General features: G+C 43.2%; 1 protein-coding gene across 2 annotated transcripts in view; it reads left to right on the forward strand.

The window, feature by feature from the left end:
• Positions 1 to 18,196, forward strand: part of FAM53B (family with sequence similarity 53 member B) — a 147,968-nt gene that overhangs the window by 96,447 nt on the left and 33,325 nt on the right. The window lies entirely within an intron of this gene.

An 18,196-nucleotide genomic window follows, 5' to 3' on the forward strand; every position in this document is an offset into this window, starting at 1 on the left:
CTCTGGAAAGAGGGAAACGGTGGGGGGGGTTGGGGATTTTGCCTGTCTGAAAATTGGGGGTACTGGGGGTGCTGACAATTGTTTTTAAAAGGGGTACTTTATTAAAAAAAAAAAGAGAGGTTGAGAAACACTGGAGTAGAACTCAGTTTAATGGGTTTGATGACCAGCAGGAGGGATCTGGCCATTAAACCAATTGAGTCCTATACTTTCAGTGTGGCAGGGCACTGGGAGCTGCCCCTGCTGCAATATTTGTGGAGGGGAGCAGGAGGGCTCTAGGGAGCCACACAGCCACGGTGAAGAGGAGATGGTCCAGCAGAGGAGTTGTGGGGCAGGCAGCAGCACGTGGAGCTCCTGGGTAAATTAATCCTGGGTTTGGGGGCGTGGTTTGGAGCTGTGAGGGGGAGTTAAGCCTGGGGCTGGGGGGTAGTTTGGGGCTATTTTGTGTTCAGTCCCTGGAACACGTAAAAAACTGTGGTGTGGCGTCTGATGAAAAAAGGTTGGACATCCCTGAGTTAGCCGAATTTTCATTACAGAATCAGGCCCATTAAACTGCCCTGCATAAGGGAAAACAGATTCCTATGCTATTAAAATATAATGTATTAGTCATTATTTATTATGCATAAAGCACAATATGTGCATGGCACTTAATTATTTATTGGTACCAGTGGGAGCCCTGTGCAAGTTCAGATCCTCTGCACATATAGAAGTTTTACTCTTAAAAAAGAATGAGATTTCTTTTCCCACGTAAACAAAACCTCTTGTTGCCCTGGAATTGTGCATCACTTTCATCACATAATTCCAAATACAGAACCCAAGCCTCTTCGGAGAAATTAAACTTCTTTTAACTTCTCTTCTCACTCCAGTTTTGTTTTGGGGCTCTTTTTCTGTCATGAACTTCTTTCCATTCATATAAGCTCCATCAGCCTGCAAAGTCCCTCCTGCATCCAAGTGACTATCTAACATGTTAATTAATCCTGCAGCAATTTACTCTAATTTCTAAATTTAGCCCTCTTCATTTCACAGCTTTTGGAAATGTTCCCTTTACTAGCAGGTTGTAATCAAAGATGGCCAGAATTAAGATTTTTTTTTTCAGTAATCAAAAGGTTTATCTTACAACAAAGGACTCTTAATGAGCACAGCTATGATAAGCAGACAGTTTGACATGAGAATTTTCCCCTAGATTTGAGGGAAGAAATGAGAAGGGAGATTTCCTTGGAAGGGATTGTTAGAGGAGGAAAATAACTCACCACACATTGGGGCTGGATTAGAGCCTACATCTACAATTTCATTTTTGCATTAGGTCCAAATCCTAATTTGTATTTTGCAATTCTGGTTCAGATGTATTGGAAATCTTGCAGGAATATCCAGTCTCTTGAGAATTTGGGTCAAGATAAGGGAACATTTCAAAAGCACTGTGGATCCTAAGAAATTTCAATGATCAACCATCTGGGTGTTATTTCACTTGAAATGAACCTGAACCTGAACTCTGTCCAGATTTACTTTAGAGTCTAACTCCAATCTCTAGTTTATTCTAGCTCCAACTGCAAACAAACATCCCTTCTCAACCCGTCTCAAGTCAGTGCAGCAAGAACTGGGAGGAAGGTATGGATGTTGCATGGTGATGTCACCAGAGTGTTTCCAGCTGTGTAGAGAGGAGGAGAAATTAAGCTTATTTTAACTTTTCACTCATTTAAAAAACAATATGCCGCACGGTAAGTGTGCCAGACCTCATAAGCCAGGCAGAGCTGGACAAGGGTAATACTTGTACAAGAAGTCTCCTCCTTACAAATGGGTTGTGTTCCATGAGTTTGTTTGTAGATTGTTTGGAACTCAGAACGCATTTTCCCGTAGAAACAATGTTTTATAAATGGTCGTTAGGTTCTCAGGCTAGCCCACAAAAACCTATTTAACCCATAATGTAGCTGAGATACGCATATTTGTAATGAAAAATAGTAGAAAAAGTTCTGTATTCAACCTTGAATGCTGTGCTTGTGGAAAGGCAAGTTTAATTAGAGGCGGATGAGGAGGTAGGTGGAGATTCTGAAGGGGACTTCAGGGAACCACCCAACTGCCAACCTCTCCCTCTGCCCTATGGGCTCTGCGCTGGCTCTTGCAGGTAGTGCCATCCCAGCTGTCTCCCTCCCCCATGGGCTGCACCCACTCCCTGCTCACCAGGAGGGCTGTCCTTACACATCCACAAAATAGACAGTTTCTTAGAGCCTCCAAAAAATTGGGGCATCACTGTGTTTTAATGCCCACCCACCTCTCCTCTGTGGCTCTGCTTCCTATGGAGAGGCTCTAGTTAACTGAGAAGTGAAAGACCCTGCCAGAGCTATTAAGAGAACCAGTGAAAGATCCAGTCAAGTGGTAATGAAGCCATTTAACAGGCATTTGCCAAGCCTGGGCGTATACTGTCAGGTTCAGAATTTACTGTGCTAGCCTACAGCAAGGGTGGGGAACCTAGGCCTGCGGGCTGGATGTGGCCCATGGCTTGCCTCGAGCTGGCTGCAAGGCTTGGGTTCCGCCAAGGCTGGCTCTCTGCAGTGCAGGGGAGGGGAGGGAGCACAGAGCTGCATGGGACCTATCAAGGCAAGCTGGGGCTGGATCCGGCCCATGAGCTCTGCCTGACTGGGGGAAGGAGACAGCTCTGCATGCTGCAGGGAGCACTTGCCTGCAGTATGCAGAGCCATGTGAAGACACTGGTGGCACCCCATCACCCTAAGCTGCATGAGGTAGGTGCCCCAATCCCCTGGGCACCTCTCCTTCTGCTCAAACTCCCATCCCATTCCTGCATCTCCCTCTGGCCCCAATCCCACCCCCTGCCACACCAACCCACTCCTGCACCCTCCTTCTAGACTCCACATCCTCCACCCTGCTCCTGCGCCCTCCCTCTCTTACAAAGCCTGAACCCCCCCTCCACCTGCAGCCCATTCCCTGGCAGCACCCTCCTGCACATGGAACCCCCTTTTTTGGTGCCACCCCAGAGCCCTGGAGGCCCCACAAAATCTACTTGCCCTAGGCCCCCAAAAGAGTTAATCCAGTCCTGAGGGTAAACCCTGAGACTCAGCATCCCCCCACCCCATGGAGTTTGAGGTGAGTGAGATGAGCTTCTTTTTCCCCCTGCTTCTCAGTTGAGGGGCAACAGTTGTGAGGGGTCTTTTTCCTTCTCACTCGTGTGTGGCCCCCAACTGATTTTTCTGTAGGTCAGTGGCCTCAAGCTCAGAAAGGTCCCCACCCCTAGTATATAGGACCTTACTTTAAAATCTGCTTTAAAAATATAGCGTATTGCTGAAGATTAGAAAATCACAGGTCTGAAATATTGTCTCCCCTTCCCCTCCCTCTCTGAGCCACCATTGGCCCAGGGCACCAGTTTTATAGTACAGCGTAAGGTCCCATAAATCCTAAGAATGTCCCTGTCTAAGGCTGCAGGTGAGCTTTTGTTTGTGGATGTTCGTAAGTCAGATGTTTGTAACTCAGAGTGCCTCTTCAGGAAACCTCTGGAGTGGCCAGTGGATAAAGAAGGTGTTTTTCAGAAATCAGAAGGTGGAGACTGACTTTCTCAGAACACCATAGTGTTAGAAGAAGGTACTGAGCTGTTGGAAGTTCCATCTTTTTGGCTAAAGTGTTAAACTGAGACCCTGACCTCTTTTGCCAGGTGATGATAATCTCTAGGCATTTTTCATGGTCGTAGTGGGTGTTATAATCCCAGTGGCTTGGCTAGTATTTCACAGTCTCATTTGGACAGTCACTTCTATTTTGAACACCTCATCTTGGAAGCTGCTGAATCCTGAACTACTCGACTCACAGATTTTGTACGGATATAACTATGCCCATTAGGGATGGGATTTGTTTTCTGGTACCAAAATTACTATACAGGTTCGATCCTGACTATGGATGCTGTTTTACTAGTATAAAGGTGCTTTTTACACCTAGGGTAGTTATAGTTACAGTACATCCTCAAAATGCGCAGTTTCAAGTTGCGCTTAACTCACATTAATGTGAGTTAATTGCAACTCAAAATCCTGCTCCCCCTGGCCCTGGCTTAGCCCCTCTGGCCCAGTGTGGCCCCAGTTCAACCTGCCCCACGTGGCCCCGGTTCAGTCCCCCACAGCCCCAGTTCACACCCCCCGTGGCCCAGCTCCAGCGCGCCCTCCCTGCAGCTTTAGCTCAACTCCCCCTAACCTACCCCAGGCGTAGCCCCCCTCCCACGGCCCCAACCCACTGCCAGGCTTACCCCTCCCCAACTTCCTCCCCTAACCCCAGGACTTACCATTCAAAAGGAGCTCCAGGTGCCCCTGCTGCTTCCCCAGCTGCAGAACTTGCATTCCACCGCCCCCCCCCCCGACTTACATGAAATTCAAGTTATGTGAGGGTTCATGGGAACAAACTCTCGCATAACTGGAGGGCCTGCTGTACAACTACCTGTATAATTAATGTTTGTATGAAGACAAAGCTGAAGAGTTCCAACCTCCCACCGAAAGTAGTGAGATTTGAGGGCTGTGCGGTGGGCCTTGAAAACTTCCAAGACCAGGTCCTAAATTAAACAGACAGTACAGTACAGGTAAAGAAATCGCTAAAAGGCCAGATGAAGGCTCAAGACCAAAGGTGGAACACTTTAATATACATTTCCAGAAAGGTAGAGGAAGAATATAAATTCCTTACTGCTTTAGTTGTGTTGTAGGGGACTTGTTATTTTGATCTGCAGGTGATTAGAAGAAAGTACCAAGAAGCTGAAGTTTGCTCACAGTCAAATTTATCTTGGCATTATTCTTGTTTATAATGCAGTATCTTTAGTGCTAAGCTTAAGCTCCATTGAAAGGTTGTCTTTAGCGTCTACATGATTTTTTTGTGGCAAGTTTGCATTAAAGAGATGCATCTGCCACAATACATTTCAGAATCTCATTACTTCCTCTTCATCTGTTAGCTCTGACACTGACACCCTCCTGTTTTGTTCAAAGTTTTGCACAGTGACAGCTCTCTGTTTGTTGAGTAATCCTGACTGGTCAGGCTAGTGTTCCCCCTAGATAAAACATTCCATGGTGATGGTGTGTTCTTGGGTGCAAACAATTAATGCAATCAAAATTCAAAATACATTGACATTCTTGGGAGTTCCACAAGACAGCAAGGAGGATGGACAATGTGGAGATATGCCCTGCAGATAGAATATCAGCTGTAGAAATTGGATGGGGAAATTTTGACCACACCCAATACTAACTTTAAAACAGATTGAAGTAATTAAATAGTGGTAGAGCTGTTATAATAAAGGCTGTTTTGCCTGCTGGCTTTTTTAATTTTTTTATTTTTTGTGGGCTGAATGTTGATTTGGTTGTGATATTGGCAATAACTCTGACAATCTCTGCTTCCTGTTTCTCTCGTGTCCACTGTGCCATTCAGGAAGAGATGGCTGTCATGCTAGGGACACATACCCCCACCATGTAGAAAAAAGTATTTTAGCCTCGATTTATACATTCTGAAACTATGTGCATGTTACTGACCTATCCACTAAGCATGGCAATTACCACCCTTTCTGCTGTAATTCTTTTTCCTTGGAACATAGAAGAAGGAGAGAGGTAGAGTCCCTCTGCTTGGGTATATTGGCATAACTCCGTCAACGTGAGGAAGGATGGTTTAAGTATCAGATTGGCCTGTTGGGAGAGCCCTGTTCAGTCCCTGCTCTGCCACAGATCCTGTGGGATCTTGAGCAACTCATCTAATCCTTCGGTGCCTCAGTTCTGCATATGTAAAATGAGGATCCCTGCCTCACCGTATTGTATTGTGAGCCTAAATACAGTAAAGATTGTGGTTGCTCACATATTACAGTAGTGGAGGGGATCAAAGTGACTTAGAAGTCAAGACTGGTGTGAGCGCAGGAGACAGTAGGACTATGTTGATTAACAACAGCTGTGGCTCTAGCCCAAGACTGAAAAGGTACTAGGTGTAATTTAGAGATAGACTTGAGCTGCAGAGTTTGGATCCAAAGCTTTAAGCGTTTTCACATGTGGGATATGGGGTTTAGCCCTTTGTAGAGAATAGGTTCATATCCAAAGTTCAGTTCTAGATTCAGATACAAACTACTTGGGGCCAGTGTTCTGCTTGACTCAGGGGTGACCTAATAGGAGCAGCTTGTGGCAATGAGGACAACTACAGCTTGCGAACTTTGGAGAGAGATACTTGCAAGTATATGTTCAGCACATGGCTGTCAAGCGGAAGTGGCTCCTTCACATAAATTGGAAACACTTCACAGCTTTGCTTGTGTAATCCAGATGACTGAATGAGAATGGTACCCTCTCTCTTATTTGCAACAATCAGCTAACATATGCTGAATTAGTCCCATAGGCGTACGCAATGACTTTGCTGATTTGCACACCAGAAAGTAAACAAAAATGGGGCTCTGCTGGCATGGTCTTTTTGGGAAGAGTTATATGCAGTATGGTTTTAAATAAAGTCATTCAACAGGGGAAGACATTTTATTTAGCAAACCTGTTTAAAATCTTGGAAACAACACAAATGTTATAATACTGTAACAAATTAGATGACAATTTTTATAACAATGTCACTTACATTGCAATTCTATAAAATCCAGGTAATGAACCTGGACACCTTTGTATAGTTTTTTGAGATCAGCTAAAAGTAAACTCCGTGTCACAGCTGGTTGTTGTTTTTGTTTAGGGTTGCTTGCTTTCTAATTGCTGAAACCTGGACTCTGCCTGTTCCACAGCTTCGCCCAAGCCCCGTGTCTTTCTCCTCTTCCCTTGAGGTCCAGCCCTCTGCTTTGCCTTCTCTTTCAAGGCTCCAGCCCCCACTCTCTCATCTTCAGCTGTCCCTGTCCCTCACTACTCTCTCTCCCTACCCCTTCTTTGTTGTTGTGTTCTCTTCACCTCTCCCAAATCATCTACCCACTCCAACAGAGTCCCTCTGCTTCAGGACTGGGACAGGAACTGAAGCCTGATTCAGAGCCTGCTTTCCAATGAGGTGGAGATGGGGGGGAGGCACCGGCTGACAGAAGCTGGCACAGGTTGATGACCAACTGCATCCCCCCTCCAGCCCACAGTGATTGAATGTTTGGTATTCATTCAGCAGATCTGATCAGATGCTGCCAGACCTCCATTTTGAATGGACTTTCTGGTTGAAAATCAGACACCCAGCAAACTTCTTATTGCTATTAAATTCTGGGACTATAATGTTCTGGGACCATTCCGTCTCAGGTAAAAACTAAATTTCCACCTGAAGATATATTGTGTAAAAACTGGCAGATTTCAGATTCACGTTCAGGTTGATTGTAATGGTTGGACCAGCAGTGAAAGTTTGAGAGCTCTGCACCTCAACTTAAAGTTTCTGGTAAACTGCTTATTGCAGTTGTAATTTTAGTTGCATTGATCAGCATAGATCTCCCTTCATGTACAGCATTCACTGAAATGCATGGTAAAAATGTGGCACTGAATGTGGAAAAACGTAAGAATTCAAATTCCAGATGGGGAACAACTTGATTCTGACTTAAATCATGAGGCAGATCCCAACTTTTAAGCCTCAAGTGTTTTTTAAATAAATGTATGCAAGACACTAGAAGTCAATTTGTGGCTTGGTGGGAAAACACCCAGAACTGTATTTCACATCAAGATCAAAAGGAAATTACATGGTTCAAACAAGGGAGAGGATCTTGGAAACTGAAGATTTTTTTCTTTGGTCAAATCATTGCTCATAAGGGCATAGATATTCATTATCCCTTAATTTTTACTTTAAAACACTAATAATTAAAAAACCTTAAATCAGTCTTAGAAATCTAACTTTCTGCCCTTCCTCTTTGATAGACAATTCACCCTCTTCACTTTAGTGGGCTATAGCGTCATTGGAATCACATTACTATTGATGCTCACCAAAGAGAAAGGCAGAGTGAGTGGCACTAGTGTGGGGTTATTCTTTGGCATTTTAGAGACCTGGGAAAGTGGCTGATTTGTTGTGATGAACATCTCCATGACCAAAATATTTACGCTGCTTTTTTAGATTGTTATGCAAAGATCTTTCCACTTTTCTGCAAGAAGAAAAGTTTTAGTTAATTATCGTGGATTGGCCTCGTTTGAGACTTTCATTATCAAAGGAGAACTGCGTACATTTTTAATACATAAAGCCCAGCACACAAAAAGGAAGGATGGTTTGTGGTTAAAGCACTGGATTTGGACTCAAAAATATAGATTCAGTTCCTGGCTCGCCACAGATTTCCTGTGTGAACATGGCTCTGTGTCCTATTTGAAAAAAATAGGAATAGCACCACTCCTTTTTTCCCACCATTTGTCTACCATTTGTTTAGATGATTAGTTCTTCAGAGCAGGGCCTGTCTCTGAAGGCAGTCTGTACAGTGCCTAATACAGTGGCACTCTGATCTTAGCTGACGCTTCTGTGTCATTCTGCTGCCAAAAATAACGTAGAAAGATTTTTGCCATTTGCTGGGGTACAGTTTGATGTGACCAACTGAAGCAAGATACCTTTGAGGTTCAGAAAGAGCCTGTAAGGATGTGATCTTTTGTAGCTGTTGCTGTCTTAGTTCTAATTCAGTCAGTAACTGTAATAATATATAATGCAATCGCAAAATTTATTTTTACTTCAAAATCCAAAACAATCCCATCTACTCGAATTGTAATTTGCAACTCCCTTTAAAAACATTATCAGATTGGTTAAAAACTAATTCCCATCAGACAAACAAGCTGAAGTGGATTTAGGGACACAGACAGGCCAGGGAAACTTTGCATGATTTACTCAGATGTTTCTGAGACTGTCAAAATATTTCTGTGATATCCGTCTCATGACATGTACTCTGTGCAGGACTGTCTTGTGAAATCACAGTTGTTTTTGATTTTACTCATTCAACAATCGTTTTCCAGATGAACTCAGAGTAACTGGGATTTGACCGTATAAAATTAACAAGCCAGATAAGAAATCTTGTTTTTCTGAACATCCTGGGAGAGCACTCTTACCAAGTTTAAGCAGTCTCAGGAAGCTGGGACATCAGATTTGCCTAGTCCCTGGGAAAGGCTCTATTTCTAGAAAGGGCGGCGCCTGGGGTGGAAGGGGTGAGGTTGGGGGTAGCCAGTCTTTAGCCCTGCCCAGACTGTGTCATTCTCCCTGCCCCGCGAGTCCTTAATGGCCACCTGGAACTCACCGCCCTATGCTACCACAGTGATTTAAAGGGCCCAGGACTCTGACTGCCACTGCTGCTGCAGCTGGGAATTCTGGATCCTTTTGAATAGCTGGGCCCCAGGGCAGCTGCCTTCTTTGTCTTGAGCCACTGACTGCGTGGTACAAGCCCAGCTGGCACTACCACAATATGTAGCTTATGTGTATGGTTCTCCTAGGTGGCTAGTAGCTCTGGTAGGAAATGTGACTCAGAAGAGGCACAGTACAGCTGCATTATAGACTGAACACTTGGGGGAAACAGAGGGAAAATCTGGATATTTTGCCACTTTTGGAAATCTGAGGCCAGGGATGACCATCTGTCTCAGTGCTCATCTACCTAGTGCCTGATGTGAGTATTCTGCGTACTCTCCATACAGCCCCTTAATGGAGTTAGTAAGACCAGGGTGGAATTAATGTTTTATTCTGGGGTAACAAAGGCAGATCTATGCGTTTTACACAATTTTGTAGTATGATAAGTCATGGAAATGCAGGCAATAACGCTCAATCATCTGTCACCCTTTAAACAACCAAACAACATGCAAGGCCCAGTGTTGCTCTTATTTGCCTATGTGAAGTCAGAGGGAGTGTAGATAATTGCAGAGCAGGGCCAGCGTGATTTCTGAAAGACAACAGTGGGTCAACTGTTATGCCCTTGTTTGCACTCACATGAGAGGACTGGACTTAAAATTCAACAAAGATGTGCAGTGTTTCTATTCAGAATGAGTACAGATTCCAATTGTAGCCAAAAGGAATACATTTGATGTATCCTGCGTCTGTGATTAACTCTTGACAGTGGGAGATACATTGCATACAATCCCATAAACCAGCTTTTACATAGGTCTAGAGATGCATCCCAACTTAAAAGATCAGCATTACCCCATTAAAGCTTCTAAAGTGAGCTCATTTTTAAAAGAATACAATGTCAATTGGTCCATGACAGAGAAGACCTACTTGCAAGGTCTGTTATGAAATTCTTTTGGCGATCCATTGTTTGCCACCAGAAAAAGATTCTGCTCCTAACTATTGTCAAAACTCTGTTGATTTCAATGGAGATGGATTGATCCTATTGTGTGACTTTCTGAGGGAACCACAGCAGAGTGGGCTGGATTGTGGAACTGCTCTGGTCCCAGATGGCCCCTAGGTTGTGAATCTGAGACCCTGATTTAAACTAATAGCATAATTAGTTAGCAAGTGAGATGGACAACCCTGGATTAAATACTGAAGGGATAAAACAAGGAGTCCAGTGGTGCCTATTTTAATAGCCTTTAAGGTGCCACCGGACTTATTGTTTTTGCTGAGACAAACTAACACAACTACCTTTGATACCTGTTAAAGGGAGGAATTTCAGCCTGGGTTAACTCAGGCCACTGTTCTGCTTCCCTTTTAAGACTGCTAAAATGTGGCAGCTCCTAAAGCTCCTTTAAATCTTGATGAGATATTTTTAGTTACAAATGAATACAAAATAATGATGAGTCTAGGTGGGTGAGGGGCCTCTGTAGCAAACAGGGAAGTGGATTTACACCACATGTTGATTTAGACCATTACTTTGCTGGCTACAATTAAGAAACATGGACTGTTATAATTGGTGCCCTCATACAATTCCAGCATCTTTTTTGGAATGTTAGTTATACTCTATTGACAGCTAGCTAAATAACAATTGTGTCACTCTGTCATATCATAACCTGGTATGTGACCCGGACTGAACTCCTGTTATTAAAATCCTCAAAGTAATGCCTGGAGAGTGGGTGTAGGCATGATTTAGAAAGCTTGGCAGCTTAAGGATGACCTTGCAATTTTTTTTATAAGAAGCAGGTCACTAGGAACAGCCCTTGGTTAACTCACAGCTGTTTCTCAAAACAATCATTAAGGAAAGGAAATTAATGGTGTAATGGAGAAAAAAAGGACCTGAAAGTCTTTATACAAGGCTCTGGTTTGTGTTTCAGAAGGAACTGTTCCATTTTTAATATTCTGCTGTCATGTTCTTTGGTGGATTGTTAGCTGAGAAGCCATGAGTGACACCAACAAATCCCAGTTGCAAGGACATTTGCAAGTTCCATGGCAGCTGTAAAGGATGTTGCCTAACATAGTACAGTGAGTCCTTATAGTTGTTGGCTGCTTCCTGATGTGCTAGAGGACTTTTGAATGTTGCTCACCTCATTCTTAGGACTTGAATGGGGGTGACATGGAAGAAAACACCTGGCTCTTTGGCTTAGCCAGCAGGAACTCATGCGTTTCACTTTGATGGTCCTGGTTCATTCATTCAGTGTATCACTCAAGAAGGTGGCCAGCACAGTTGCATGGGTAATACGTTGTAGGCACGCATTTTTAGTGTGGAATGGTAGGACACAAGACTGGTAGTTGGAAGAGCCAGAGTCTTTTCCTTGCTCGACCAGATTTCCTGGGTGTCTTCCTGGTCTAAACTAAACACAAATGTCCATTGTTGGTACAAAATTCTGCTGTGGCAATTGCATAGCTAGAATCGACTTATCTACAATCAGCAAAGCTGTCTGTCCTCACAGAGGGAGGGTCAAGAGGAGAAATTATCCCTTACTCCTGATCATGTTGAGGCTTACAGGGGTTGACAGTCAACCCCAGATAGTTCAATTTCGTATGTCTGTACTAGGTGCATTAAATCAAACCCTGGAAGATTGACCCTGACCAGGTGGATCTTCTGTGTAGTGAAGACATACCCTTAGTCACTTAGTCTCTCCGTGTGTCAGTTCCCAAAGAGCACTTCCTTACCATAAATATGTATGTTGCGGGGATAAGACATTAAACTGTCACCCCCATTCAAGTCCTAAGAAAGAGGTGAGCAGCATTCAGCAGTCCTCTAGCACATTAGGAAGAGGTGGTCTTTGTAATAGACACTTTCATTATCTGTGGACACCAGTACCGGAGAACATTTCTGTTTATAGAAAAATCAAAAGCTTTGACAAAGTTTCCCTCTTCAAGTTAAGGAAGTTCTGAGAAGGAGCCGTCTGCTGAGACTCTAGAAGATTGCAGCTCAAATGGTTGTAATTGAACTTTACAGCTAATTGCTGCATTCTGCAGCCACCTGTAGCCTAAAGATTGCCATCCCAAGAGCTTGCTAGGGAAACTTAGCTATTAAATAATGATTGCTTATTGACTTCTCTCTAATCTGCACAAAGCAACTTAGCAAATATGGTCTTATGCACTCAGAAAACATGGAAGGGCTCACCTGATTAGAATCAGCCTCCTGCTATTACAAAGACCACCTCAAGTAGGGGGAATATCCGTTGTTTAATTTGGTGCCATCTAGTTGATGATGCCAACTTCAGCTTCACCACACTCCAGCCTTGAGGAGTGTGTGAATCAGCAAGTCTGAGTTGTCCTTGCAAGTCACAGTTCAGACTTAGTTATAAAGACTGGAAAAAATTCTTCTATGCGCTGGCTGAAAAGCACAAGGACTGACTTAGTTTGTCTGTCAGCTGCCAGCTATTTTAAACTGAGTATATTCTGTTGCTGGCGTGGTATCAAGGTCAGGCAGCGTGGCACTCTCTCTCGAGCTACTGCCAGATTCCTGACATACTATAAGGAGGCATCCAACTGCCTTTATTCACCATACTTTAAGAAATCTAGAAAAAGATCTTTCTTTGCAGTTTTCTTGGCTTGAGAACCTCCTCAATATTTCTGGTAAATATCACAGCAAGACAGTCTGAAAACAGTAGACTCATTCTCCCCGCCTCCATCTCTCCCACCCCGCCCCGGCTGATAACTGTGTCTTCTTTTTCTGTCTGGAGTTGTTGGAGAGACTCAGAGTGTGAGAGAGATCAGAAGAGATGTAAACTGACAGTGTCCAGGGAACATGAATGGCAGGGCATTAAAAGAAGATTTTGGATCTTCAGCCAGTTTCAGCACAGCTGTTGTAACAGCTCCTTTGGGCATGAGATAATGTTGCCATGGTCTCCTGGGCAATGAGTTGCTTTTTTTATAAATTATTTTTCATTGGGATGTTTTAGTTGTCACGGTGGTCAAGGTAGTTCAAGGGGAATCTTGTGCACTGTAATATTTTGGTCTGATTTTGATTGTTGGGTCTAGTGCTTGGTTCCTAGATGGTGTTGGTAGCATGTGATACACAGAATGTCAGACTAGATGATGCTTCTGTCCTTAAAATGCTGTGACTTTTTTTCAATTCTGTGAAATCATTGCAGAAAGAGGAGCTAAATAAACAATAACAGCAACAAAGATAATCAGTTCTTCCCGTACCACAGGGATGCTCCAAACTATGCCCAAGTGTGGTCTTACTGGAAACTTACCAGAAAGCTGAAGCTTGCATCTAATGTACAGAAAATGAAGCAGATGATTAGAGCTTTAATGTGATTGAGTGACCAACAAAAACTACAAATCCCAGTATGGAAAGTTCTGTTATAATCTGAGATGCCTGCAGATGATATAAATAGTTCTTCAGAAGGAGACACACATGAGCATGCCCAAACCTTTAATGGTTCCTAAAAATACAAAAGACCACTAGAGATAAGTGCTGGGTAATTAACTGTATTTGTAATTGATGTTGCTAAATGTATGCTTTTGCTTACATAAAGCAAGTTTTTGTTCAACGACTCTAAAAGGAGCAATATGAGCTTGTAGTTAACTCATGGAACTAATCAATTGCAAAGCCCGTATTTTAAACCCAATGCTATTGCCAATTCTTGCAATTTTATCTTGAGTCTCCTGATAGTTGGCTATTTACATACAGCCCCATCAGTTGCAGTTGGGTGATTACGTGAATTTCACTGGTTTTTTTTTAGTTTAAAAGTAAGTTTCTAGGTTTCATCATTGCAAAGAAAAAAACGCACACAAATGGCTCTAAAACCCAGAACCAAACAAAACAACAACAAAAGCTAAAAACAAACGCTAAACACCTGAGAAGGCAGATAAAAAGAATTCCAAATCTAACGCTTGTTAAAATCTCATGATTTTGAAACCATTCTCTTGATTATTGAACCCTCAAGATTGGCAGTATTTGTTTTAGAGCCTCATACAGATCTTTAAACCTGACTGTTTCAGCTTCTCTGTCTAAACAATGGAGGGAGATAGTACTTCCCTCAGCTGGATTTGTGAGGATAAGTTCTTGCTTATACAATGTTTTGAGGCCAGTTGTAGGCGCTAAGTAGTATTGTCTTAATGATAGTAAATTGCCACACTTCAGTGACACACAGTAAATCATTATACAGACCGCTTATTTTCAAATCACTGTGTAAACAATCACTAATTAAACTTCACAGCTCCTCTCCAGGGAGGAAGGCATTGAGATTACCCACTAGCATGTAAAGAAACTGAGAAAGAGGCCTCACTCGCCTTCCTGGGAAATTCATTCATGTGTTTCTGCACCCCCCCCATGTAGTTTTGCAGATAGTAGCAACATTTGAAGCTGTATTTTCATCACATCTAGAAAACTGTTGATGCCTAGAAGTACAGAAGTACGTGGACTGTGCCTCAGACATGGCTATGTCTGGACTGCAGACTTCTTCCAGGAGACTGGAGTTCTCTCGGAAGTGGTCTGCCGTGTCGGGAGCATTCTGTCAATGTCCCTGTAAACCTTGCTCCATGAGAAAGAAGGGATGGCCCGTTGGAGGAAGATTTTCCGAAATTTGCTGCTGTGTAGATGGGCCAACTTTTGGAAATGCCTCTCCCGACAGGAAAGATACGGTGCACAATTTGCATATCTTTTCTCAACACTTCCCCATAATGTAGTCTAAGCTGTAATGGAGCTCTTGGATCATACAGACAAAGCAGCCACTGAAATAATCTCTAAAAGGCTGTAGTATGTGCTAACTCCTGCACAGAACCTGTTCTTCTTTCTATGAGGAAATGGAGAGAGTGGGGCTTTGGCTCCATCCCTGCCAGTGTGGTTAGTGCTGGCAGCAGTGTGAGATTAGAAGACTGCAAAGGATTCATAAGGAGGCAGGAAAACCTTCTTACCCCTGTTTCCATAATCCTTGGGCTTCTGCTACAGGCTGGGCATAACAGATCCTTGTATCTAACTATGTAGGACTATAAAGGGAAAATTGGGAATGGCAGCATTATTATATGCAGTATGGTAGCATCTTAAGGCCAGAACTAAGACTGGGGTGCCATGGTGCTAGACACTCCGTAGAGCAGTGTTTCTTAAACTATGTTCCACGGAACACCGGTGTTCTATGAACAACTCGCAGGTGTGCTGCGAGTGTCTGATACTTCTTTGATGTCCCACACAGATGGTATGTATTTTCTGTTGTTAAAACCAGATACAGTGGTACTTCTTCATTGCTATGATACCTGATTACATTACTGCATTTTGGTTTTTTGATGCACATGTTGCTGTTTGTTTTTGGTTTTTTGGTTTAATAACAATTTTTTGAAGAAAATGTTCACAGGTCTTCTGCACAAAAAACATTATTGTTTGGTGTTCCGTGGGCTCAAAAAGTTTCAGAAGCACTACCTTGGAGACAGCCCCTGCCTTCAGGAATTTATAGTATAAACATAAAGGAGACAAAGGATGAATAGTCTGAGTTTTACAGATGGTACATCTCTCCCCATGCTACTGAAGCCATAGCTTGTTCCTTCACCACAGAATCATCCTTCTCTTGCAGAAGCAGAACCCTATTTTCAAACATGGATAGCTGAGGTCTGCGCTTGGGTGCTCAAATTATTATCTAGTCACTTAATGCAGGTGTTTCTCCAATCAGGTGCCACTGAGAGATGGATGCGTGTCTGGAAATGTGGCCCATCATAATGTACTCAGAAGTCACTGTCCACCTCTCTACATAGGCCTTGAAGGCTAGGTCATGGGGGTGTACAGTACCTTCCCTCGTGTCTATACCCAAAGTACCTGAGATCTGTCAGGTTTCTGTTACAACCAATGTAGGCTTGTTCTAGTGTAGATGGACTCTGCTGCTCCTTAGTTGCTGTGCCGCATGCCTGGGTGCTGTCTGCACTTTTTCCCTTGTGTATTTCAGAATCAGAATAAAGGTCATATTTAACAATAAATGGTTAAATACTGGTAGGTAAGGTGCAAACTCACGTCCTCAGGATCATGCACAGCTAGGGAAGTGAAACACACATTGAGCAGTGTTTCCACTGTGAAAAGCAGGGACAGAGCTATACTGGTGCTAAGGAGATGGTGCAAAAAGTCCTTCTATTCATAGAGCTGAGTGAAAGATCAGTAGCTCCTTTTAGATCCTTGGGTCCCTGTATCATCCTACTATCATAGATACTGCTTAAAATCACTGCTGTGTCTCCTGCAAATGGAAATCTGATAGATAATTTAACCACCTTAGTTAACCAGCTGTAATTGTGGTTGTACAAATTAAGCAATACAGGAAACAGGATCACATAGGTCACAGTACTGAATTTATTAATAGCTTTTTATTTAATTCTCCTATATTACTGTAGTGACTAAGGATCCCAATTAAAGTATTAGGGCTCATTGTACTAGCTGCTGTACAAACAAGTAAAGTCCTTGTCCCAGAAAGCTCACAATCCAGGTTTATGACAAGCTGCAGCACATGGGTGAAACTGGCAAACTTTGGTGGTGGTGGTTGAGAGGTTGAAATAATCATAAAAAAAGCAAATAATAAGAATCATTACTTGCATTAAGTGACTAGGTAATGAAGTAATCAAGAAGTAATAAGAGGCAGAAGTTTCAGTTCACCACTTGCATAGTGATTACTCAGCAGTAGTGCTCCTTCAAGAGATGGGTCTTAAGGAGAATGAGATGATGTCACCATGTATGTGGATGTGGAGTTCTTTCAGCATCTGAGGAATGGCATGAAAAAATACAAAGTTGTCCACTAACCTAAATACTATCTACAGACAGTATTAATTACTGTGGTTTCTACTTGTAAGCAGGCATTTTATACTAATCCAAGTAAATTACTCTAAAAGCCGGACTCCAGAAACAATCTCATCAGAGTCTTCCTTTGTCCAGTTGTACAGTGTTGTCCTCCTCCACCAATTCTTGGAAGAAGTACTAACAACAGCACGGGACTGTGGAAAATATATTATTGGACAAATTGATGTTGACTCATTTGGAAAATGTTCCATTTTGTGAAACTCTTTTCCACAGCACCCTTTGGTGTCTGCCTTGGCATGCAGTGTCCGTGTTCCTTTAGCTCCTGGTTATATGCATCCTGCCGTAGGTGTAGCCAGCTGTTTGGTCACTGAATCTCCTTTCATATACCCTCCTTTGCTATCACTTGCTTAGTTCCTATGTGGGCTCCCATGCACCTGTGCTGGAGCTTCCTGGGGTGCCAATGCAACAGAGAAAGACCACAGCCTGGTGGCAGGGTTTTGATTCTGTTAGAGATGATCTTTTCCTTTAGGTAAGCAGCATTAAAAGTTCAGAATGATTGGGCCTGTTTCTATTCTAAATTTCCAGACATTCAGCGTCTCTTTCCAAGTGTGCATATTGGTGCCAGCCACTCATGCAACCTTTCCTAGGACATATGGGAATTACCTAGAAAGGTTGTTCTTTTCAGCAAAGCAGCCAGTTGACAGTTGATTTATGACAAGTACAAAGAGTGCGGCTGGCTGAATTGAGCAGTTATGTAACAGACACAGGCCTAGAACCAACTGCTAGGCTAAAATGATTGTACTGCCTCCTCTTATGTAACTCTTGGAACCTAATTAGGAGGTTGGTTCGCTTTCTGAAGCCACCTTTGGTTATTCTTTGGTATAGAGAGAGACCTCGTCTAATGGTCTGGTCATGGAGCTCTGTTCCAGGATCTCCCGAGTTTTAATGCCAGGGTGGAGACATTGCTTCTCTCTGTGGCCTCCCCTAAATCCCTTTGTGTCTCTCTGCCTCAGGATTCCTGGGTGGGAAAGTTGTGAAGTGTAATTAGAGCTGCTCTGTGGCTCCACGCTTCAGTCCACAATGGAGAAGAGAGGCAGAGATACACTGATTTGGAGAGCACACGAGGGTGGGACAGGGAAATCACTGCTGCACTCTTTGCACTCCCTGGCTTTTCCCTTACCCCACTGTGCCAGTGGCAGAAACCTTTGATTGCAGTTGGCAGCGTAGGGCAGG

This window comes from Carettochelys insculpta, chromosome 7 (assembly GCF_033958435.1).
Source record: "Carettochelys insculpta isolate YL-2023 chromosome 7, ASM3395843v1, whole genome shotgun sequence".
NCBI lineage: Eukaryota > Metazoa > Chordata > Testudines > Carettochelyidae > Carettochelys > Carettochelys insculpta.